The 24,885-nt window shown below is 40.1% G+C and overlaps 1 long non-coding RNA gene across 1 annotated transcript; it reads right to left on the bottom strand.

Annotated features, from left to right (window-relative positions):
- Positions 1-1,010: 1,010 nt before the first annotated feature.
- LOC147028951 (uncharacterized) lies at positions 1,011-21,996 on the bottom strand. The gene is made up of 3 exons (XR_015056963.1): positions 21,664-21,996; positions 21,474-21,548; positions 1,011-1,556 (listed from the first exon to the last, which is right to left on the bottom strand). It is a non-coding gene; the product is annotated as an uncharacterized LOC147028951 (long non-coding RNA).
- Between the last annotated feature and the right edge of the window lie 2,889 nt (positions 21,997-24,885).

Here is a 24,885-nt window from a genome sequence, read left to right as displayed (position 1 = left end):
TAACAAAAATGAAACAAAACAAAATGATATTTTGGCTCCAAGCCAACCAAGATGAGTTTATTTTATGAAGTAATTTCTCAGACTGGACTCCTGATCAAGACAGTCATGCCTGGTTTGTCTTAATATGCGTCAGAATATTTTACCACTGTTTGGAATCATGAAATTAACTTGACACAATCCAAACGAGTTTTTGGCCCATACATTTTGACATCAGGGAGCAGATAGTGAGCATACCAATGACGTTGATTCAAAGTTTTAAACACACATGTACAGATTTCATAATCTCAAAAAGCTCACCAATGTTTTTTTGTATTTTCTGAGTTTAGTGGGGAAACCTCTTATGAACCTCTCACTGGGAGTTCCCCAAAAAGTTGCCTAAGTTTAATCTCTTAATTATGAGTGTCTATGGTGAATAAATCCTCTGAGTGCAATAAGCAGCATTTCAGCTTGTGACTTAAAAGCCTGTGCTCCCCTCCCCCTCCCCCACACTCAATTCCCCCACCTTCCACCCTTCACCACTGCCTTCCCCCCACAACCACCCAGCTTCCCTTCATTGAATGGAGCTATTCTCGCAATCATACAAAATTTCCTGCAGTTTTTGGCCCTAATTACACCTCTGTTTGGGAAGCACATGTGAAGTATCAGCCATAATCGAATAGCTCTAAGGTAAGTCTTGGGGTAAAAGAGACGCAGCCAAACCAAATTGCAGCACCGCTAATTTTGAATGTCTTATCAGATGCCAGAGGCAAATGGTTGCTTATTAGCAAGTGGACGACGGTCGAGGCAGGAAATTGCACAGGCCCTCACTTGATAAGGTAACAATGAGAAATGGATGCAGCTGGACTTTCTACTACATACTTGCATTGCTTTGTGCTGGCAAGGAAAAGTAAAAATGCCATTAACATCGTATTTGAAAATTGGTCTGGTGCATAACTTTGCCAGTTGCAGTTTTATTTAAAGCAAAAAAAAACATCGATTCACTTGTTTCTTAAATTTTGTAGGTGGTTTATTTTGTGATGATTTAAATAACATACAACAAACAAATATCAGTCCCTTCAAGTTCCATCACAAACAAATATCAAATATTTCAGAATTACAAATTTTCATTGCAAATGACCAAAGCACGATTGATATTTTTAGTCTAAACAAGATTAAAAAAAAATTAAAAAATGATAGAAATGATCTACAAATCAACAAGAGCTTAAAAGCTTTCAAGAAAGAACCGTACACAAACCAGAAGTTATAACCTTTGTACAAAGAACCATACATGTGCCTGAGTTCAGAACCTTTGTCTGCAAATGCCAGGGGGTTAACTCAAATTGCAAGTGGCATTTAGTGGCTTTTATTATGACTCCGGGTCCTGAAATGGCACTCCTGTTTAGCAGAACAAGGTTCGAGCCAATGCTCCATTACCTGCATAAACACTGCAGGCCATCATCTTGGCAAAAGTCTGAGAACGAAGCACTTCACTAAAATCATGGATGACCCCATGCAGAATCCACGATGGCCCACCAAGGCAGACACCAGTGTTTGTGGATGGTTGCATTGACAACTACCTTTGGACGATAGGCAGAAGGAAGAAGATGGGATACAATAAACAGAATGGAAGCAGAAGATAAACAGAAAATATAGTGTTTTAAGAAAATGAAGGAGAATTATATAGCACAGGGATTTGTAAAATCGTTAGCTGCATGAGAAAGATGATTGTGTTTGGTTATGTTGAAAGCAATGGTCTTTGTGTCAGTATCATTTACAGAAAACATCCATATTCGTGTTCCCTTTATTAACACGACCCATGCGTACCTGTCTGATGGGTTTGTAGATGTCTCACCTCAAATGAGCAATTTATTGGAGTATGTATTGGTAGAAACGGGAATTAAGCCTAAATATTAAGCAATATTGCTGTGTAGATAACCTGTGTAGATATTGCAGTAAGCAGATAATCCTGGCAACCCTGCTCCATTCCACCAGCAAATATTTCCAATTCATGCTTGTACCTTCGAAGTACTGCATGGGAGCGATGGTGAAATGATGGAAGCTCGGCTGGGAAATGGATTTAAGCATGTTTTGGGGCTACTGCCTGACCGAAGATCAACAAAGTTCTTTCGATGCCAACTGACCACCTCCAGACACCTATCCCTATCCACATCACTTCTTTAGTCCCAACCCACCCCTCTCTATGCTCCTCATAGTTTTGCTTTTGGCAATTTCCATTCGGTATTTCTCACAGCATTTAATTCTGGTTCCCCATTTGAAGATCCGTGGGTCAGTAGTTTCATGTTTCAACATCAGTTTTACTTTGGGATATCAGGTTTGATTCGTCATTACAACTTGTGAAGCGACCCGAATGGTGCACGAAAAAGGTCACCAAAAATGATTTTTAGAAGGATTTTTTTCTTCTGATTTTCTAAGGGGTCTGAAGTGTCTTCAAATGTCTAAAAATGGTCTATAAGCAGTGTGACCACTCCTTGGCTTTTTCACAAGATCTTGGCTATTCGTTGTTCACCTTGGCGTCTTGGTTTTATATAGGTTTTCTTGGCGTATAGGTTTTCCATTGTCATCGCTTTTCCAAAACATTGTGAATTCTTGGCTTTTTTCATTGGCTCACCTTGGCATTTATGAAAATGAGGAATGGTCACACTGTCTATTAGGTTATTTAGGGTCCTATAGTGGTCTGAAGTGTTTCGCCCTTTGAACCCTAATGGCCGGTTTACCAGCTGCCATGGAAACATCAATATACTTAAACAGCTGGATTTTTTTCTCCAGCGAGCCCAGGATGGGGGAGCCAAAAGTCCAAGAAGCTCAGGGTTCAAAGGGTTAAAGGGTCTAGATGGGTAGAAGGGGTATAAATGGATCTAAGAGGTCTAAAGGGTGTTTAAAGCATCGAAAGGGGTCTAAGGGTGAAAGAGCAAAATGGGTCTAAAGTATCCAAAGGGTTTCAAAGTGTCCAAAGGGGTCATAACTTGTTGAAGGGTCTTAAAATATCTATAGGTCTGAAGAAAAGTGTTTAAACTTTAAAGGGTCAAAAAAGGTTGATAGGTCTCTCAAATGTCTAAATGGGTATGAAGGGGTGGATGGTGTCTAAAGGGTGAAATGGTCTAAGGGGTCTTTAAAGTGTCTAAGGGGTGGACATTAGTCCACTGGCCAATAGTTGCGGCCAATATTGTGCCTGAGAGAGGGGCTGGGCAAAAAAGAGCACGGGCATGCTGGGAAACTAACTCAAAAACGAACCTTTGCCTCCTCTGCCAGTGAGCTACAGAGGAAGATGCATCATCTTTGTCAACACATCAAAATATATGAGGAAACCACAGCAATGAAATGGTGGAGTTGAAGGCACATGAAATCCTTAAATACATTGTGAAGTGAGAATTCGAGGAATCCTTCCGCAACCTTCCCATTATACTGAGGATATTTCTCACCATGCGTGAGAGCATTGCAGTGTGTGAGAGGAGCTTCTCTCAGGGTTGACGACTCTGACTCGAGTTGCACTGGAGTTGCAAAGTTTTATGACTTGTGACTTCACAAGGACTTGACAAAATTGACTTGAGACTCAGACTTGGGACTTTATATCTGGGGACTTATGATTTCCTTGTGACTTACATGCGACTTGAGTTTATTATGACTTGTTGACAATGTTCAGAAAATAATCATTGATAAACATCTACGTAAAACGTGGTTTGAAATAATTGATAATTTTTTTTTTCCATCGTGAGCATGCCAGGTTCTGTCAATGATGATAAATAGCTTCTACGTGTACACTTACATGTGCAGCATTCCAGCGCTCATGGCCGCCGGATCACATATCGTTCGCCACAAAGGTTAAAGGGGGTGTCCACTCTTCAGACAGCACACCACGTTCAAGTAGCAAGCACCAATCTTACCAATGTGGCTAGTTGTGAAAACTTTATTCAAACCATTAACATTCATCCCGGATGAAACCTGGCCCCTGATGATAACCATGTGCACATCCTGAGCCGATAAAATTATTTTGTGATGATTTAAATATGTCAGTTGACTTAGATTATTTAAAACTTCATCAATATTGCAAATCATATCATGAACTATTTTTAAAAGGAAAATATTTAAAAGTATGGGATCTTAAAAGACGATGGAAGTTAAGTTATATGTTTCATTTTAACGTACATAATAAATATACAAGTAAATTATTAAAATCTCCTTACTCGTTCCACATTGAATGCATTGGTTCTATTTATAAACAATTTAAACATAAGCTGAGGTTCCAGAGTTTTTCAGAACATACATTGCAATGAATGCAACCCTGTGTCTTAATGCCTCGATAGCTTGTACCTCAAGGTTTACAAGTAAATGTGGGACTTGACACAAGTTGAAGATTGAAGTAATGCTACAGAGACTTGAGACTTGTCCTCAAAGACTTGAAACTTGACTTGAGACTTGCCCTCAAAGACCTGAAACTTGATTTGAGACTTATTTAGAAAGGCTGAAATTTGATATTTCGTTCCAAGCGTCATTTTTCCTCAATATGCCACTGATCCTCACCGATGTTGGATTAATGAAAAGACTTCTTCTTATGCAGTGCCAGCTGGAGGTGTTGCTCTGCGGTCATGCCTTTGTTCAATTTAGAACCTCGAACTGACTTTTTCATATGCACTGAAGTTGTGAATGATCAATATCCCATGGTACCTCTCAAAATGTTTATGTTTGTAGGTCTGCACTGCAGCTGAATTCCCTACCAAGATATTCAAAGTAATTTCTTTTATTTATAAGTGGATGAAGAAGTAACTTTAAATGAAGTTTATAATAACGATTTGATTTGTGCAAAAGGGCAAGTTAATAGGTAGATGCAATTCGGTTTAGGATATGGTACAGACTTAAGATCTAAATGGCCTACCACTGTGTCGAAGTTTCCTTTATTTCTTTGTATATATTATTCAAAAATAATTCACTGTTTTTATTGTAACATTCACATTTCATAGTTATATGGGTATACAGACATAAATCTGTTATACCATGTGAATACAGAAAACAGTGTAATGATCTGTGCTTTTGGATCTGAATTTGGAAACCTCAGTTGTTGAAGAAAAATTATTTTGAATTATATTTTCACCTTCCACCGATATGGACACTATACTATCATTCACTCATTGTAAGGTAATTGAACCAGTGCTACTTTATCGCTCTTCTGAGTTAGTGGATAAGAAAGTTCGACAATTCTTTGATTGTGTGCAGGTGTTTGTATGTGTGTTCTGCCCTGGCCATGTGGCTCGTCAGGCATTTCGTTTCTGTGAAAACAAGTTGTTTATGCCTTGTGGAGCACGACTGATTGCCTCTATGGGCAGTCATTTTGACAGGGAGTCACATTATCCACAATTACCTGTCATGCGGCTACTGCGGAGTAATCCATTGCAGAACAAACATTCCAACAAACGTAGCTGTTTTCATTGCCGGTCACATCGTGAGTGCTGCCGCTTAAAGGTAACCAGCAGCTCTCTAACTTCAGCACCAGTGATGGCGAATGAATTCGATTGGACTTTCTTTTTAAGAAAAAGTTGATAAATTTGTGAGCAGCTGCTAAATAGTTATTCCAAATGACAATCAATGCATTGCATAAGCTTCTGCAAGCTGAGCTCGTCTTAAGAAAATTACCATAATGATATTGCATTGTAAATGAAACTCCTCTGGCTCGCTTTTTTATGGAGGGGGTGCCAGTCCACAAATTACAGTTGAACCTCAATATCCACAGAACTTTCAACCATGGCCAAAAAGGAGATACTGAAAAGGCCATAACTAATGGTGAAATCCTATATTATGCTAGCAGCCACTGACTTTATTACTCTTGCAACTTTGATCAATAAATTATCACAAAAAAAAATTACCACTCTTGTCCGACAGCTCACAATCTTTATATTTTATTTTGCACTAAGTCACTTTACAAACTAAAATGCAATTGATAGTTGTTCCCTTTGAGTGGCTCCCCCATTGATTGATACAAGGAGGACAGAAAATGAATGGTCTTTGTGGCCATTTGTTGGCTCCTTGGCTTACCCTTGTAAAATACAATATGGGACCATACATATTCACATGAAAACATCCATAATACATTGCTCCCTGTCATAACTGCACCAGACAGCTGTTTTAGATGGATACATACACAGTACCGGACAGCTCATAGGTGATTTTGTTATCAAAAAATGAAAAATAAACGAAAAATCTTGTGACCTCAATACATGCAGGACATTTGTTGACTTACTCTTCTCACTCAGTTTTTTTTTTTCACCTTCCCATCAATTCCCATGACTCCATGGAGATTTTTTTGGTGTAATGCAAATGTGTCTTTGTTGTACACCGCTCAATCCCAATTCCATATCCAGGTGATGCATGATGTTATCATCGGGCACCGAAGGAAGGGAGTATTCAGTTTTCACTCCGTTTGTTTGTTTGTTTTCTTGGTTGATTTCATGTTTGTTTCTTTGTTTCTCCAGACGATATCTCAGCCATCCTTTGAGCCAGGAAGCTGAAATTTGGGGACAAAACTGAAGATGTGCTTTGGCAAAAACAGTATTTTTTATGATCAATCAATTAGTTGATCAATTACATAATTATTATCAATTTATTAATTTCTTATTTATTTTCTTTCTCATCTGGGCAATTTCTCAGGCACCTTTTGAGCTGGGAAGCTGATACTTGGACATGGCAGTGACCAAGGTATTTGGCTACAAAGAGTATTTTTGATTTATTGATGAATCAGTTAATTACTTAATAATTATCGATTTATTACTTAATTATTTATTTTATTTCCCATCCTGGCAATATATCAGGCACCTTTTAAGCTAGGAAGCTGATACTTGGACATGACAGTGACCAAGGGATTTGGCTATAAAGAATATTTTTGATTTATTGATTAATCAATTAATCGTTTCAATATTTTTTTTCTTGCTTGTCTGGGCGATATCTTAGCCATCCTTTGAGCAGGTAAGTTGAAATTTGGGTGCAAGAGTGAAGATGTGTTTTGGCAAAAATGTTATTTTATTGATTGATTATTTAATTTTTATCTATTTCTTAATTACGTATTAATTTTATTTCTCATCTAGACAATATTTCAGGCACCTTTTGCGCTTGGAAGCTGATATTTGGACATGACAGTGACCAAGTGATTTGGCTTTAAAGAGTATATTTGATTTATCGTTTGTACGTATTTACTTCAGAAGTACAATTGTACACACAAAGTAGGTATCATTTATACATGTTTACATCAGCATCATTTGTACACATTCACCTCAGTAGTACACTGCACCCTCCAAATTCCGCCAAAGGCGATCGGGCAATGTCGCATGCTGGAAGATTTCTTTATTTATTTGGCAATGGGGCAGTGTTCTTTGAATGTATCGCTACTTGTGTAATTTATTTTTATTGGAATTTGTTTCTATTATTTCATACTGTCTGGAATGTGACTGACCTTATTTTCTGATAGAGTGGTTTTTAACCCTCTCTGATTGAGAAGGGGCTATACATGGTGGCAGAGAGAGTTTGCCCCACTATTGTCCCTTTCCATGGGTCTAGAATGAAAAAAAGATCAACAGCTGACATTTTCCGAGTAGTAACTTACAAGAGTTTTACAAAGGCTCAGCTGTATTGTATTTTCATAACATCAATAAGTATAGCATCATGGGTAAATTTGAAATGGCAACAATGAGGCATTCCCTAAAGTTTGTCATTTACATATGTTTCTCCCAATTTTTCATCTCAAAGTTTACGCTTGCTGTAAAGACTTACCAACCATAATTAGTCATTCGAGAAATTGCTGAGTTCAGTTGGTCATTTAAAGGGTTAAATTGACTGATGTTTGAGAATATGATTAGACTATAACATTGATACAAACAACATAATTTAGTTTGCATTTGATAGAATTGAATGGAGAGGGGTAGTAAAGGGTATTTTCTGGTCATTAAGTCTACTGAGAGCAAAAACGTTTACCCTGAGGGAGCCCCCCAAACCCCTATTGTGTTCAGAATATTAAGCTCACATAGGACCAGAAGGGTTAATTTCAACATGAGTTCTGCCCTTGAAGTATGCAGCACTACAACTGCTTCAATAATTTTATGTAGCTGTCTATATAACAAACTGAAAAGCAGTTCTTTAATAATAATTAAAAATCTCTAAGCATCAGAACAGCATATAAAGCAGTGTCCAAACATTTTTCATCTGGGGCTATATATTTGCACAGTCATCTTTCTTTGATCTACAGTACATGTATCATTTTGCCAAGATTGATCCACATGAGTTCACTCAGTTACACATGAAAACTGTCAGGGAAGCATTTTACTTTGATCAAAAGCTCAAACTTTGCATTTGCATTTACAGAGGTGAGTGCAGAGGATTTCAGCCTTTGTAAACTTGCAATTAATGCATCTCTCTCTGATGTGCACCCACACTTAATGAGCTCACTAACAGCTCTCACAGCTTCAGGAATAGTCATCCAGACAGACATCCAAGTGATGGTTTCTTTGGTCCACCCCCAACCCTTGGGTTTGGGGACAGGTCAGCTGCTTTGCTGGCCTGATTTATTCTCTTGAGGAGGTTCAGGCATTCAAACTCCAAGGTCTCACTATCAGCCATGATCTTTCTTTGGCAAACCACATTTCAAAGTTGGCCTCCAAAGCCAGCCACCGACTGGGCATCCTCCATCGTACAAAGCCCATCCTTGGCACTCCTAACTCCCATCTACCAACAAGGCCTTCATCCACAGCTTGATGGAGTACTGCTCTCCCCTCTGGACTGGCTCCCCAGTCTTTTATCCCAGGCTCCCCTGTCTCACTCCCCAGGCTCCCCTGCCTCACAACTTGCTCAGCTTGACACTGTGGAAACTAAGGCCTTCAAGATCAATGGAATCTCCTGTGCTGAAGATGAGTCTATGGGCTTATCACTTCACCATCACAGACAGGTCAGTGGTCTCTCTGTCTTCGACCACCTCCTTTCTGGTCTTGCACCCTCTGCTGTTTCCATGTTTTGTCCCCTCAGGTTTCTGCGGAGCTCACACGGTCCACCATCCATCAACCGTTTTCTGGTAAAACTACCTAAATCCAGGATCACTGCTCACCTCCATTCATTTATTCCTCTTTTTCTGCCTGTCAAATCAACTTGGTTGATGCTTTCAAGAGTTTTACAAAAGGGAAGGTCTTGGTGACATTAATTAGGGACCAGATGAGGACCCGTTTAAATAAACACAAACTAATTAAAGGTAGTCAGCATGGGTTTACCAAAGGTAGCTCCTGTCTAACAAATATTTTAGAGTTCTATGAAGCAGTGTCTGATTGGATGGATGAGGGAATGGCAGTGGACATAGTATATTTAGAATTTAAGAAGGCATTTGATAAGGTACTAAATAGGAGGTTGTTAGCCAAGGTGAAGGCTTGTGGAGTGGTTGGTCAGCTGTCTAATTGGATTGCAAACTGGCTGCATAATAGGAAACAGAGAGGCTGTGAGTGAGAGGATGTCTTGCTGAGAGGATGTAAGTAGCGGGGTACCTCAGAGGTACGAGGACCATTACTCTTCATTATTTACATCAACGATTTGGATAGTGGGGTAATGAGTAAGCTTTCTAAATTTGCAGATGACACAAAGCTTGGAGGTAAGGTGGATAGCAGAGGGGGTGGTGATCAGATTCAGGAAAGTATTGATACTTGTATAGATTGGGCAAAAAGATTGGCAGATGCAATTTAACCTGATCAAGTAAGTGTAAGGTGTTGGGGATGGGGAAGAATAATGAAAATAGAGATCACAGGATGCAAGGGGTAATTTTGGAGCATGTCACAACAGAAGAATCTGGGAGTGGTAATAGATATGGGAGGTAACTAGTCAGCACCAGTGCCAGACAGCTATAGGTAAAAAAAAAAAAAATAGAGTTTTCGGTTGTATTGGGAGGGGGATCATTTTTCAATTCAAAGAGGTGTTTTTACCATTGTACAGGAATTTAGTGAGGTCATTTTTAGAAGAGTTTGAGCAGTTTTGGTCACCACATCTTAGGAAGGACATATATGCCATAGAAAGGGTTCAGCACAGGGCTACTGGATTGATTATGGGCCTAGCTAGACTCAGCTATGAGGAGCGGTTGAAGGAGAGAGGGCTTTTACACGAGACAGGAGGTGGTTACGAGGAGATTGACAGAGATGTTTAAGATAATGAAGAGTAGAGACAAAATAACTGCAGAATAATTATTCAGCAGAGTAGAAAGTGATTGGACCATGGGACAGAGCTTGAGAGTAAAGAAGAGCAGAGTTAAGATGGTAGTCATTGGCAGGGTTTTTTTACTCAGAGACGAGTTAATATATGGAATGGTCTCACTGGAAAGGTAGTGGCATCAGAAACAGTACATACGTTTAAATTGGAATTAGATAGGTAACTGGAAGTATTACAGGTGGAGTGGTAGAAGGATTTTTGCAGGAATTTTAGGTATCTTGAGCATAGATGGGTGATTGCATGCATCTGTGCGAAGTGTTCTTTGTGGGGGTCTTATCAAGGGGTGTGGTGTGGTTGATGTCTGTTTTTCACACAAGCCCATGCCTCCTTCCCTGGAAAGAAAAAAAAACTACAGAAAAATGTACAAAAAAAAACAAACAACAAATTTTTTATTTCTTCTATTTTTGGTCTGGTGTTCATTGATGTGGTGCAGGCATGATTGTCCGAATGGCCTCCACCTGCATCTAATTTCCTTTTGTATCCTTGAGTAACTTCCACATCCTCTTCAATCTCATTCTTCCCTCCAGGTCTTCAAAACAGCTGTTCATCACCATGTCATATCTTCCCCCATCCAAAATCCTGATCTTTTCTACCTCCATTAATCGACCCCAAACCACCTCCTTCTTCGTGAATAAAGCCCTGTCTCATTCAGCCTCTCCTCATAGCTGAGCCTCGTTAGGCCTGGAATCAATCTCGTAGCCCTGTGCTCAACCCTCTCAAGAGCAGCAATGTCCTTCCTGAGTTGGGGTGACAAAAACTGCACACAATATTCTATATGGAGCCTCACGAAGTGTTCAAGTACATGATATGGCCAAAAGTAGGTAGACACCTGCTCATCCAACATCTCATTCCAAAATCATGGGCATTAAGATGGAGTTGGTTCCCCCTTTGCTGCTATAACAGCCTCCACTCTTCTCGGAAGGCTTTCCACTAGATGTTGGAACATTATTACAGGGATTTGCTTCCATTCAACCACAAGAGCATTCGTGAGGTCGGGCACTGATTTTGTGTGATGACGCCTGCCTGGCTTGCAGTTGGTGTTCTAATTCATCCCAAAGGTATTTGATGGGGTTGAGGTCAGCGCTCTGTGCAGGACAGTCAAGTTCTTCCACACCGATCTCTAGAAACCCTTTCTGTCTGGACCTCACTTTGTGCACAGGGGCATTGTCATGCTGAAACAGGAAAGAGCCTTCCCCAAACTGTTACCACAAAGTTGAAAGCACAGAATAATCTAGAATGTCATTGTTTGCTGTCGTGTTAAGATTGCCCTTCACTGGAACTAAGGGGCTGAGCCCGAACCATGAAAAACAGCCCCAGACCATTAGTCCTCCTCTTCCACCAAACATTGCAGTTGAACCAATGCATTCGGGCAGGTAGTGTTCTCCTAGTATCCACCAAACCCAGATTCATCTGTTGGACTGCCAGATGGTGAAGCGTGATTCATCACTCCAGAGAACGAGTTTTCACTGCTCCAGAGTCCAATGACAGTGAGCTTTACACCACTCCAGCCGATGCTTGGCATTGCACATGGTGATCTGAGGTTTGTATGCAGCTGCTCGGCCATGGAAAACCATTTCATGAAGCTCTCGGCAAACAGTTCTTGTGCTGACGTTGCTTCCAGTGTCAGTTTGGAACTCGGTTGTAAGTGTTGCAACCGATGACAGACAATTTTTCCGCGCTACGCACTTCAGCACTCGGAGGTCCCGTTCTGTGAGCTTGTGTGGCCTACCACTTCATGGCTGAGTTGTTGTTGCTCCTAGATGATTCCACTTCACAATAACAGCACTTACAGTTGACCAGGGCAGCTCTAGCAGGATAGAAATTTAATGAACTGACTTGTTGGAAAGGTGACATCGAATGATGGTGCCACGTTCTAAGTCACTGTGCTCTTTAGTATGGCCCATTCTAGTGCCAATGTTTGTCTATGGAGATTACATGGCTGTTTGCTTGATTTTATACACCTGTCAACAATGAGTGTTGCTGAAATAGCCAAATCTTCTAATTTGAAGGGGTGTTCACATACTTTTGGCCATGTAGTGTATATCCTTTAATTTTACTAAAATAATGACATTAAAGATCATTTTTTAAAAATCCAGAAACAGCATCAATCAGCCTGGAACTTGCATAGCGATAGCAGTCTTCTTCACCCCAATACTGTCCCTCTCACATTTCACACTCTCTCATGCTATATATCACATCATTGTTGGAAGTATTATGAAGGTGATTCGTGTTATACAGTGTTTCTGTGTCTAATTACATTAAAATAAAGGTATAAAGAAGTTTAAAGGCATATAAATAAATTAATTCCAGGTTTTACTACCATTTTCCTCTGAGTCTTTTACATCAAATTATCTAATATGTTCCATTAGTTATACATGCCTGTTGTTTGTAACCTATATAACGTCCTTAAAAGCAGTAAGTTTCCTGTTTGGAATGATTTTCAATTTTGTTTGACCGCGAGGCAGGAAGACAGAGTAAAAATATGATCTGACTCCTCTCTGCGCATGCACAATTGGGACGATTTCAAAGGACTGCAAAATGAGAAACGTGTCTTCCTATTCATGTTCTGATTCATGTTCAACATATAGCATTCGATTTAATTAAGTTGTTTCTTGATTATAAATTGACGATCATAAACTGATCAGATGGACAGATGGACGGACATAAACCAATTGCTGAATCCCGCTGTTCACTTCGCGTGTGTGGGGTAAATACGACAGCACTCGTTAGAGCGCATGCCTCTGCCAGGCTGAACAGTTTACATTTTGTATCTCACTGATAGGCCGGATGTGCATCCAGACCTCAACAAAAATTTAAACGGCTTGCTCTTGTCACCTACCCAACTCATCCACCAAGTTTTGTCATAATCCGTCCACAACTTTTTGAAATATGCTATCATTTAAAAGTTCTGTACTCTCGGTCGATAACAGCTCTGCACTCTCAGTCATTAAAAGCTCTGCACTCTTGGTCTTTAACAACTTTTCTCACAGGCACCTTGAGCCAAAAACCGCCATAAGGGTTTTAACAACTCCTACGGTGATTTGATAATTGCTGTTTTAACAACGCAGATTCAACACAAATTTCCCCGTGTTGTCTAGAGTTGCAAAACTCAGATGCATTTCGAAAGGAGAACATTTTAATAAACAACAGAAGAAAGAAGATAAAAGCACACAGTGAGAGGTTCGCCATCGGGGATAGAACAACAGTAGGGCAGGGAAAGCAAACATCTCTCTCACATTATAGCAATGCATATCTAACCTCAGAATTCCGTTATGCTTATTGTAAACAAATTTGAAGGTGATAACTGAACTAAACTAAGCAGGACAATACTACACAGTATTGAACCCCTAATTATCATTCTGAACACATAAACTGAACACATAAACTGAACCCCTAATTATCATTCCCACAACTATATATATATATATATATATATATATATATATATATATATATATATATATATATATATATATATATATATATATATATATATATATATATATATACATACATATAATCTTTTTTTAATCAAGACATTCTCAAGTCAAGAGTCACCTTTGTAAAGTGACTCTTAATGTCCTCCGTACAGTGAAGCTTGATGTCCTTTAGGCACATTTTAATATGTGTTCAACTTCCAGGGAATGGTGTGCTGATGTATCATGGCTTGGCTTTTGTCCTGGCATGCAACAGTAATTGGGTATTTCTCAGCAAGGTACAGGCACAGTGCCCACCTCCAATGGGATGTGGATGTAATATAATCATCCTTACTTCACAACCCAAATAACATATTCTTGTGTTTAAGTCATCATGATATTGTTTTATCGTTGACTAAATCAGTCAGATTGGCTCTCAGTTGTCTTATCTGCCCATCACTGAAATCTACTTAGATGTTAGAGAAGTCTATCATTATATGTTGAAATGATTGGACATTGGCACCACAGATAATGGCTGGGGGATCGTTATAGCCTCAATATGACCTACACTATTCGAAGGAAAATTCAGCTTAACCCATTGTGCATGCCACAGAGTATTTATTTCCAACAAGCTCCCTTTGATCTAATATGGTCTCAAGTGTATGGACTCCATTTATTTTATGAGTGGAATCCACCTTTCCCATTTTGTTTTTATTTGAAAGACTGGACAAGCAATCGGGAAGATACAAACGCATTCTTCAGAAATGGGGAAATAAATTCCACATTTCTAAAGTATTTCCTCCTTATTTTCATTCAATTTTTTGTATACATGGTTGAGACTTGTGTAAGAGCTCTTACACTGAATAGATCAGGACATAACAGACAAAATCAGGACGCAAAACACGTATGCATGGGGTTGAGAAGTTGGACACAGCAGATGCATAGGAGGACAAAAAGGATAGAGAAGGAAACTCCAAGGAGAGAAAACTGGAAAATTGGAAGGAGGGATTTGGGTGTTGTTATCAAGGGAAGAAAAGATAGTGGTTTTGGATTGAGGAAGATCTGAGATGGTGGGAAACAGCTGTCTTCAAGACCTGGAGGAAAGAATGAGATTGAAGAGGATGTGGAAGTTAATTCCGCATGTGTGAAAACAAAGGAACAAATGAGGGGAGGTGAGCAGTGATCCTGGATTTAGGTAGTTTTACCAGAAGGGAGTAGATGTTAGACAATGTGAGCCCTGCAGAAACTTGGGGGGGGGGATCATGGAAAATGAGCAGAGGGTGAAAGACCAGAAAATTGGTGGAAGAAAACAGATAGATCACTGACTTGTCAGGAATGGTGAAGTGATAGACTTATAAACTCAGCTTCATTGTGAGAGATTCCAATTACTTTGAAAGCCTAGGTTTCCAGGGAATCAATAAGTGAGGTAGGGGAGCCAGCCCTGAGGAGAGAGCAGTGCTCCATCAAGCTGAAAATGAAGGCCTTGAAATTGGATAAGAGAACAGGTGTGCCAAGGAAAGACTTTTGATGATGGAGGATACCCAGATGGTGTCTGGCTTTGGAGGCCAACATTGAAATGTGGCTTGCCCAAGATTGATCATGGCTGAGAGTGGGACACAATAATTTGAGTGACTGAAACTCTTCAAGAGGGTTCATAAGAAAGTAGATGCGAGGGCTTGGGGAGAGGGAGAGAGGGAGAGAGGGAGAGAGGGAGAGAGGGAGAGAGGGAGAGAGGGAGAGAGAGAGAGAGAGAGAGAGAGAGAGAGAGAGAGAGAGAGAGAGAGAGAGAGAGAGACACACAGAGAGAGAGAGAGAGAGAGAGAGAGAGAGAGAGAGAGAGAGAGAGAGAGAGAGAGAGAGAGAGAGAGAGAGAGAGAGAGAGAGAGAGAGAGAGAGAGAGAGAGAGAGAGAGATATTATATATATATATATATATATATATATATATATATATATATATATATATATATATATATATATATATATATATATATATATATATATTGATTGATTGTGTGGGACATCTCAGGATTGAAAGACATATTCCAAGTGTTTGACCAGTTTTGCTTTTGTCAAGGTTGGAGGACAAGGAAGAGGCTGCTTCCTGTCTGTCAGAAGGATGTCACGGCAGAGAGTGGAGTTATCAGCAAAGAGATAAAGAGGACTTTTCAGAGAGTCAGTGAGATCATTGATGAAGATAAGGAATAACATGTTGTCTATAATACTGCCATATAACACTAGGATGTCATTTTGGTGAACAACGTGTGGTTCAGCAGCGAACAGGCTATCCATACAATGTTGTTAGATTCCTGGTGCCGGTTTGACACCAAAACTCAGGCGGTTGTATCTTTAGAGCCCCCGATGCACGTTGATGGTGAGATATTCTTTGGAATTCTCATTCAGAGCGACTTGTAGGGAGGCTGATCTCATATCGAGCTTGGTGAATGACTGTCCTCCACTAGATTTTGTGTATAAGTCATCGATCCTTGGTATGGGATATTTGTCCAAGGTGGAACAATTGTTGCTTGACATTTTGTAATCCCCACAAAGTCGTATCGATTTGTCTGCCTTCACGACAGGAACAACCGGAGCAGTCCAATTTGAGTGCTGAACTGACTCAATGATACCTAACTTTTCCAGTCTGGCTAATTCTGCAATAACCTTCTCTTGCAATGCAAGAGGAACTGGACATGCTTTGCAGAAAATTGGCTTCACATCTTTCTCAACATTGAGCTTGCTAGTGAAACACTTCAATGTCCCGAGTTCATCCGTGAAGACATCCAGGTATCTCGTGAGGAGGTGCTGTCGTACGGTTGGTAGCTTGGAAGCCTGCAATCGATGGATATGTTCCCAATTGAGTTTGACAACATTGAGCCAGTTTCATCCGAGAAGTGTGGGTCCATCCCCAGGGATGATCAAGATTTGTAATTGGTGAGTGTTGTTGCCATAGGTTATTGTGACATCACATGACCCGTGGAATTGCATTGACTCACCGGTATATGTAGTGAGTTGGATCGGGGACCAACAGAGTCTGGGTTGTTCAGAATCCCCCCACAGGTTACGGGAAGCTGCTTCACTCATGAGTGAGACGGCAGCACCCATGTCTACCTCCATTTCCATGGTCTGTCCATCTCTATCTATGATAACCAGTATAGGAGTAGACTGTCTGCCAGACTGTGTTTGGAAATGGTCATAAGACTGAACACTGTGGCTGGAAGAGCTGTCTCCATCAGTCATGTGTTCCTGGTTCTGCTCTGATTCAAGGAGGTGGGTTTTGCATTCCTCTCTTCTTGCCCTCCATTTTCGAGACAACCACACAGAGGCAATATGACCCACCTTGTGGCAGTAGTTGCAAGCGGAATTCTTGAAATGGCACGTAGTGGGAGAATGATCACCGTTTCAGCAGAAACAGCATTTACCAGCACCAGCCACCAAGCAGTTTCCAGGCATTTTGGTGTTGGATTTTCTGGTTGGATGTTATTCCACGTGATTGACAGATGACGGGTGAGCTCCAGGCTGGTAAGCATTGGAAGGAGCAATATCTGCAGCATTTTCGGCTGCACACTCCATTGCGATAGCAATGTCCTTGGCACTGGAAAATGTTAGAGTCCGATCAGCAAATAGGCGCTGGCGAATTTGATCATGCTCCAATCCCACTAAGAGCAAGTCCCCCAGCATGTCGTCAAATGTAATACCAAACTGGCAATGCTGGGCAAGGTGTTTCAGGTGAGCTATTAATGCCAAAATGGACTGTGTCGATGTTTGGCGACACATGTAAAAATTGAATCGACTCACAATGACTGAGGGTGTGGGTTCGCAGTGCTCTTTCACAGCTGCCACAAGCTCGGTGTGTGCTAAATCCATCGTGGTCCTGGGCATGGCGACATTCTTCGCAATAGTAAACATCTCGCTGCCACATACTGACATCAGGATTGCTTTCTTCCTGGCATCATTGTTTATGCCGTTAGCTTGGTAGTAATACTGTGGACGCTCAATGTACGCCTCCCAGATTGCTTCGCGTGGGTTGAACTCGTCAATTTGGCCGAGGGGCATGGTGATAAAGCAGCGTATGCAGGGAAATAATGAGTTGGCAGCCCAACAGCTAACTGCAATAGCTCAGCTTACTTTCCATGCGCTCGCCAGAATCCCATCCTCGTCGCCATTTAATGTATCAGGCAGGGTAAGCAGTTTTAATGCACCACCCATCTTTTATTGTGCTCCACACACAGAAACTTCAGAACCATCCATGCGCACAGCTTCATCATGCCGCTATGTTCGCACCTCATGAGGACTGTGCTTCCGGTTGATCTCATACATGAATACATGACAATGTGGATTTTCTTCTCCCCATATTCTACAATTGTGATTAGTTTTGCCTGATATGTGAAATGTTGCCTCATCACTAAAAATGAGTGACATAAAAATGTTCGTCCGATTCTATCCATTCAATTCACCTTTGGAAAGCTTTTACTCTTGTTTCATCGTCCTTTTCTAAAAGTTTAAGAACTGTTTGCATTTTATAACATTTAAACCTCAATTCTTTATGAAGGATATCATGAACAGAGCTGTTCGGAATGCTTAACTCAAGTATTGCTCTCTCTCCTAATTGACTTTTAGAGCTGTTGGTAAATGCCCCCATCACAGAAGTCACCCTTTCGTTTGACTTTCTTGGCCATCCAGCACATTTCCCCTTCAAGACAGAACCTGTAGCCTCAAACTGATCCACTATCTTCGTGCAGAGTGTCCTTCAGGTGCTGGTTTGTCTCTTTCATGCTGAAAATGCCTTTGGGCTTGAGTGATTGAACCACATTCATGTACAAATCTCACAATTTTTGCTTTATCTTGAGGACTTGTCATTATATCAGAAAATGGGATTTCTCCTGAAATAGAAAGAAAATAACAATCAATTTTCACAACAGTCTAAAACATAGATGTCTATTGCATGTACTTATATCAAATTTATGGCAGTATCTCGAAAAACAATAAAACTATTCAATGTTATCTTTGGTGTATTCATTTCCAGACACCCTGTGCAGTATATTGTTCTCCGCTGCATTTACTAAGTCTAACTTATGGTTACCGTTCCCCAAGGATCATTCAATAATCAAGAACCAGGCGGCGGAACACACAGAAGAGGTAATGGGCAGGAAGATGTCTCTTATGATTAGAAAGAGATTTATTATTTTAAAAAAGTATAGGGAAGAGGGTAGATGAGACACTATCATAAACTGTATGGACCAAGCAATCAACAGACGCAGACAGGAATGAGGTGCATGCAAATATATTGTTATGTTTGTGGGGTAGATTAAGGGATTTCATAAGAAAGATATGATTGCATAGAGTTGTTTGGTTTGTGGATGTGTAGGAGATATCTCGATGTAAACTAAGTAAGGGAGACTGTGAGCTTAAGTGCTACATGTCACCACAAGAGGGGTGGGGGGTGGAGGTGGTGCCATGTTAATTAGATATGGATTAGGAATAATTCCCCCAGTATGTAATTGCCCCCATGTCACTTTTCCCTTTGTTTTGTATTCCAAGATCAGCAATAAAGGTGGGGAACACGTCCCTAAAACAACTACAATCAGGCAGAAGCCCCAGCTTCCTAGGTTTCGTGCGAGCAAGCCATCCCTCAGAGGAGGAAATGGGGGTTCGGTGTGACCTCACTCAGAGGCAAGAGATCGAGAGAGTGCATACACGAGTTCAGGGAAGGAATGGTTGAGTGCGGAGTGAGGGACGCATGCGGTCGAGAAAGAATGTAGTTAGGAGATGGCCTGGAACACCAGGGCTTTATGGCTGGCTTTCCTTTGATGCATGATGAAGACAACACGATTCTTGTATTCGGAGTGAGGCAATTTGGCTCATGTGGTGAAACAAGATGCTGGCCTCTGGCTCTTGGTTGAGTCGTGAGGAATGGACCCCGAGCATTGTGTATGTCAAATAGTAGGTTGGTGAGGACGATCGATGTACAAAGCAGCTGCACGGGGTCTCTGAGCCTTGGTGTTGAATACTGCTCATGAATTGCCTGGCGTACGTTTTTCCTGCTAGGAGAGAACGACTTGGCACCATTTTGGGTGTGTCTACAAAGTGCCCCAATTCCACGTTCCATGAAGACCATCTGGACCAAGCTAAGAGTCAAAATAAAGGATGGATTATTTTCCTTCATTTTATCTGCCCCATTGTGTGTATTTAAGTCTGTGTGGAGGCACCTCAATTAGAATTAGATTTAGGTTACCTCACGTCTTCATTCATTTTCATTATAATTGTTGGTTTTCTGTGTTACTAAAAATATTATTTGATTTAATCTAATTTGCTTGTGTCCGTGTATTTGTGCCATCCTGGTGCAGTGCTTAACTGTTTTCCCACGTGCATGGATTAATCTCCGAGAGTCTCGGCTGTAGGCCTCCAAAGGAGATGTTTGGCCATCCATCCAGGTAAGGGTCAAACCCCTGGACACTACAGTATGCACGATTAATAATAAACATACCTCACTAAGGCACTGACAATGCCGATAAACAAGTGGAAAAATGGGGCAAGCGAGGTCTTGGATGGCACACAGTGATTGGTGTGTGCAGTTCGTTGGCCCAATGGCAAATCGCTACTCAGAATGGGCAGTATCATGCCAGAACGATGAGCTAGACGACGGCAGAATAGGATGTTATGGAAGACCAGAGAGAAAATATGTCAGCCAAGCAGAGGTAAAGTGAGAGATGCGTATTGCCTTAAATTTCAGTTCCAACTCTCCGTGCGTGTCTTCCTTCAGCCCCCGTGACTCTCCGTACGTTGTACAGAGCTCCTCCTTCACACCAGTTCTTTTGGCTCGTCCTCCAGACTCCAGGGTCACGTTTTCCTGCCATTGGCCCTGTGATTGACTGCCCACCCTTGAGGCAGGTCCATTCTCTATTGGAAGGACCTCGAAAGCCACACATAGCCAAGTCAATGCAGTCAGTGAAAAATGAGCCAAAATGCATGTTTCCACTGAGAGAAATGGCTGAATGACAAAGGCACAATTTTATCAGTTTGAAAGTCTTATGTTTCTGCAACTTCCTCGATGGCTCTCTCATATTCCATACCATTTTAAATGTACTTAAACGAGTTCTCAATAGTACGTTAATGTACAAAATAAGAGCAATTTTGCCTATTTAAGACAATGTTTAGAAATCTCATGTTAAAAATATATTTTCTTTGCTAAATTTGCATGGAAATGTAAAAAATAAAATGCTGGTATGGCATTTTCATCCAAGCGAGATTATAAGGTGAAAGAACAAATCCCAAAGGTGATATATTTCTTATGATATAAATGGATTCTGCACAGTACATCCTGTATTGGCTTCATCTGAGGCTGCCATCATGGATTCAAAGTTCTGGGCATAAAAGCTGCTGTCAGTTACCGCATCCGATGCATTTTCATCTTTCACACAAATCTTCATGCCACCAGACAAGATAGAGAATGAGAAGAACACAGACGAGTTTTAAAATGACATGCTGCGGTCACAGAAAGCAATGCAATTTCAAGTAAAGATGCATTGACTGACTTGCCACTCACTCAGAGAAGTTTGTAAATCAACAATCACACCGTTTGTTTTGAACTACCCTCATCTCTGGAACAAATAAAAGCTGGGGTGCATCAATTGTACATGCATTGATGCACCAATGGCAAGACGAACCCTGGCTTTGAATGGCAAAATGGACAGCATTTCTGCAAACAGTTTGACGAGCGGCATCAAAACCTGAATAGTGTTAAAAGTTCGATTTTTCTTCGCATTCAAGAAATGTGTATTTTTTTTTTCATTTAGTAGTTGTTGCATTGTGAAATGGTTTGATATTTCCAGTGCAAACTGCAAACCTTCAGTTTGGATTCAGTCCTGGTCAATCAACTTTGGAAATGCTGCTGCTCCTCTCTCAGCAATGGCTTCAGGCCCTGAAACTCAAAGAAGAGGTTAATACCTATTAACATCCATACCCACAATATTTTCTACCCCCATTAAATCTCTTACTTAGGGGTTCCTCTGTATTATTCGTGTTACGACATTTACCTCTCCCAGGTAGTCAAGTTCGTTCATCTTTTCGGAGCTCAGGCATGAGCCGACACAACGACGTGTATCGTGTATCATTGACGGTCCCATGCAGTGGCTGATCCGAGGATCTCACTAAACCATCTGATCAGGAGTCGCGACGGGCAGTGTGTACAAAGGGCAGAGACGCTTGCATTCACATCTCTCTCCTTTCTGTTTCATTCATTCCCTTTGCTTGATGTGTCCAGTTGTGGCCCCAGCACCCAATGTCAGTGCTTTGTCACTCCTCTTTGTAACTTCATTCTTACATGAGCTTTGGTTTAGGACACACAAATAATTATAAATAATCATAAACATAACATCACAGAAATATCTCTGCAAAAATTAATATGAAGACAAAAAAGGTGATATGAAACTTTGAAAAGGTATTCAGATGATCAAATCCTGACTTTAAATTATATTATTTCAACACATTAAAAACAAAACAGAAGGTACATCATTTTTTAAATTAAAATTACATGAACATAGGAACATTTCTCTGCAAGGAAATTGAATATCATGACAGATATGTATACTACACAGCAAAGGACAGTGGAAGATGAAAATGGCATAAAATTAGATTCTTAAAAAAAAATATATATATATTTAAAAAAAACTTTATAATGAGCAAGGATAAGCAAACAAAAGGAAACTAAGTAAAAATAAAACAGAAGGCAGGATAGAAAAGGCAAGAGGAGTGCAAACAAAGACATTTGAAATTAATGCACAGGATGTTATATTAAAGACAGCATTTCATAATGAGACTCACATCACGAACTACACCTGTCTGTGATAATCACACATTTTCACCTTTCAACACTAATGAAAATGAGCCAATGCAAAATTATTTAACATCGACTGAGGATAAGGCACAGGACATATGTATGAATCATTCAAATTTGAATACCTTCACTGCTGCAGTTGGTGCAAATCTTCCTCAAGACAGAAGGAAATGCATTAATCAATAAAAAAGTTATTTATTCGTGGATATTTTATTTGTGGAGTAGCACTGCATTTTCAGAAGAAACATTGTCCTGCCCATTCCAAGTCACCTGGATGGCATTCACAATCAGTGCATATGGAAGACTTGCTCTTTGGTTGCCATGGTTGCTAGCCCCTCCTGGCCTGTCTTGTTTGAAATGATGCTGACAGGTTGCAGGTAAGGATATGAATAAACCAGTTGGGTTGTTTTTGACAATTTGATGCATACATTATTATATTCCCTATATTAGTTTGGTTTACTGTAGCTTATAATCCAAATCTTAAATACTGCTGATTTCAGCTCCATTTGAACCTACAATCTTCTTGATGCCTGTTCAGTGATTCATAAACCACTCTGCTCCCTCTGAATTGTCGATAAATATTTCCTTTGAAATTATAGACTGGAGCCTCCAATGAAAACATGAATTGCCAGGGGAGGAGCTGGCAATAGTGGTAATGAAAAAGTAAGTAGTTAATACAATTGTATTTGCCATCCTTTTAGCAGGGGCTATTCAAGGTCCTGGAATTGTTAAGCATGAACATAATGTAGCTTATAAGAAAACATAAAGGTTTAAGGAGAAAACATCAAAACAATGCAGCATGAAGAAAGTTTATTTGAAAAATAAGACCTCAGGGAAAAAGACAAGAAGTGAGAAAATTTGAAAAGCAAAGAGGACAAGTCAAAGGAAATGAGACTGAGTGAGTGGGATTGAGAAGCACAAAAGCAAAGCACAAAGTACAAGTGGTGCTTCCCTGAGGATGATGGGAAACTGGTAAGAATAAACCTGCTTTTCATTTATGAGAGCAAACACCGTTTTTGGGAAAGAAATAAACAGACAGAGATCAAATAAAACTCCAAAGGTGTGGTAAAATGCCAATGCTGAAGTTCAACGTTTCACCTCAACTGCTGTCAAATATTGGGCCCACAGGAAAGCCACAGCTGTTCACTGAAGAATTTTTAGTGGAAAGCCGGTACATTATTTTCATCTCTGAAATGTGGTTTGTCTTGACCATACCCTACCGTATATGCCCAGGCCAGTTACACACACACGTATATATGTATATATATATATATATATATATATATATATATATATATATATATATATATATATATATATATATACACATATATATTCTCTCTCTCTCTCTCTCTCTCTCTCTCTCTCTCTCTCTCTCTCTCTCTCTCTCTCTCTCTCTATCTCTCTCTCTCTCTCTATCTCTCTTTCTTTCTTTCTCTCTCTCTCTCTCTCTCTCTCTCATATGTTCTTCTTCTTCTTCTTTATTTGCCACAATTATTCCCACGTTTTTGTGGCATTGGCCTGAGAAAGCTTGGCTTGTTTTTTAGGATATATATTTTTTTAAATCACTCTTCAGTGCCAAAGCCTTTTTGATTAATGACAGTTATATTCAAAAACACCTACTATAAGTAAATACAAAACAATTATCAGACATTTAAATACAAATAAAACAATTACCGACTGAAAGTAGAAGGGAATTTGTAATTCGTTCAGAGAGAGGGAATAGATCGTCTGGTCTTCCCGAAAAACACTATGGGATCTTTAATGTCCAGCAACAACTAGAGTGCTGTCAGACGCTTGCACTTATTTGTTTTTAGATTTCATGAACATCCTAAGGGAATAAAAAAGAAAATGAAATATTATTTATATTGGGGATATACAGTACATATTTGACCATTGTGGTTTTTTTTTCTGAAATTATTGAACTGACATCTTCCTGAAAGGATAACATAATGCTTCATAAAAATAAAAAAATAAGATCGCACATCCTGAAGCTTACCTGGATCAGGAGCAACAGTCACTCAACCCCCCCCCCCCTGCAGACCTTGATTTTTTTTTTTTTTAATGCCATGAACAAACTTTGGTACATCATGGGTGATGAAGTTTGTGGTCAAGTTTAATTGAAATAGTGTGTGTACTTTCAGAGAAGAGAGCAAGTACCTATTTTTTGGGGGGAGGGGGGGGTGTCAAACTCCCCACCACCACCTCCAGTAAACCACTTTAATGAGCGCATATTTTGATGTGGTCAATACATCTCCGTTAGGCATTACATATGAAGCCTGTGACCAAGTTTAAACAAAATCCTTCGTTCCTGCGATAATTATTGATGTGTTTACAGACTCGCTGAATGAGTGACTCACTCACTCACTCACAACAGACACTGCTTGATCGCATAAGCTCACCAGACCAAAGTCCAGGTGAG

This window comes from Eptatretus burgeri, chromosome 4 (assembly GCF_056783735.1).
Source record: "Eptatretus burgeri isolate ZD-2024b chromosome 4, Ebu_testis_v1, whole genome shotgun sequence".
In the NCBI taxonomy this organism is placed as follows: Eukaryota; Metazoa; Chordata; class Myxini; order Myxiniformes; family Myxinidae; genus Eptatretus; species Eptatretus burgeri.
This window is presented reverse-complemented; position numbering and strand designations above follow the sequence as displayed.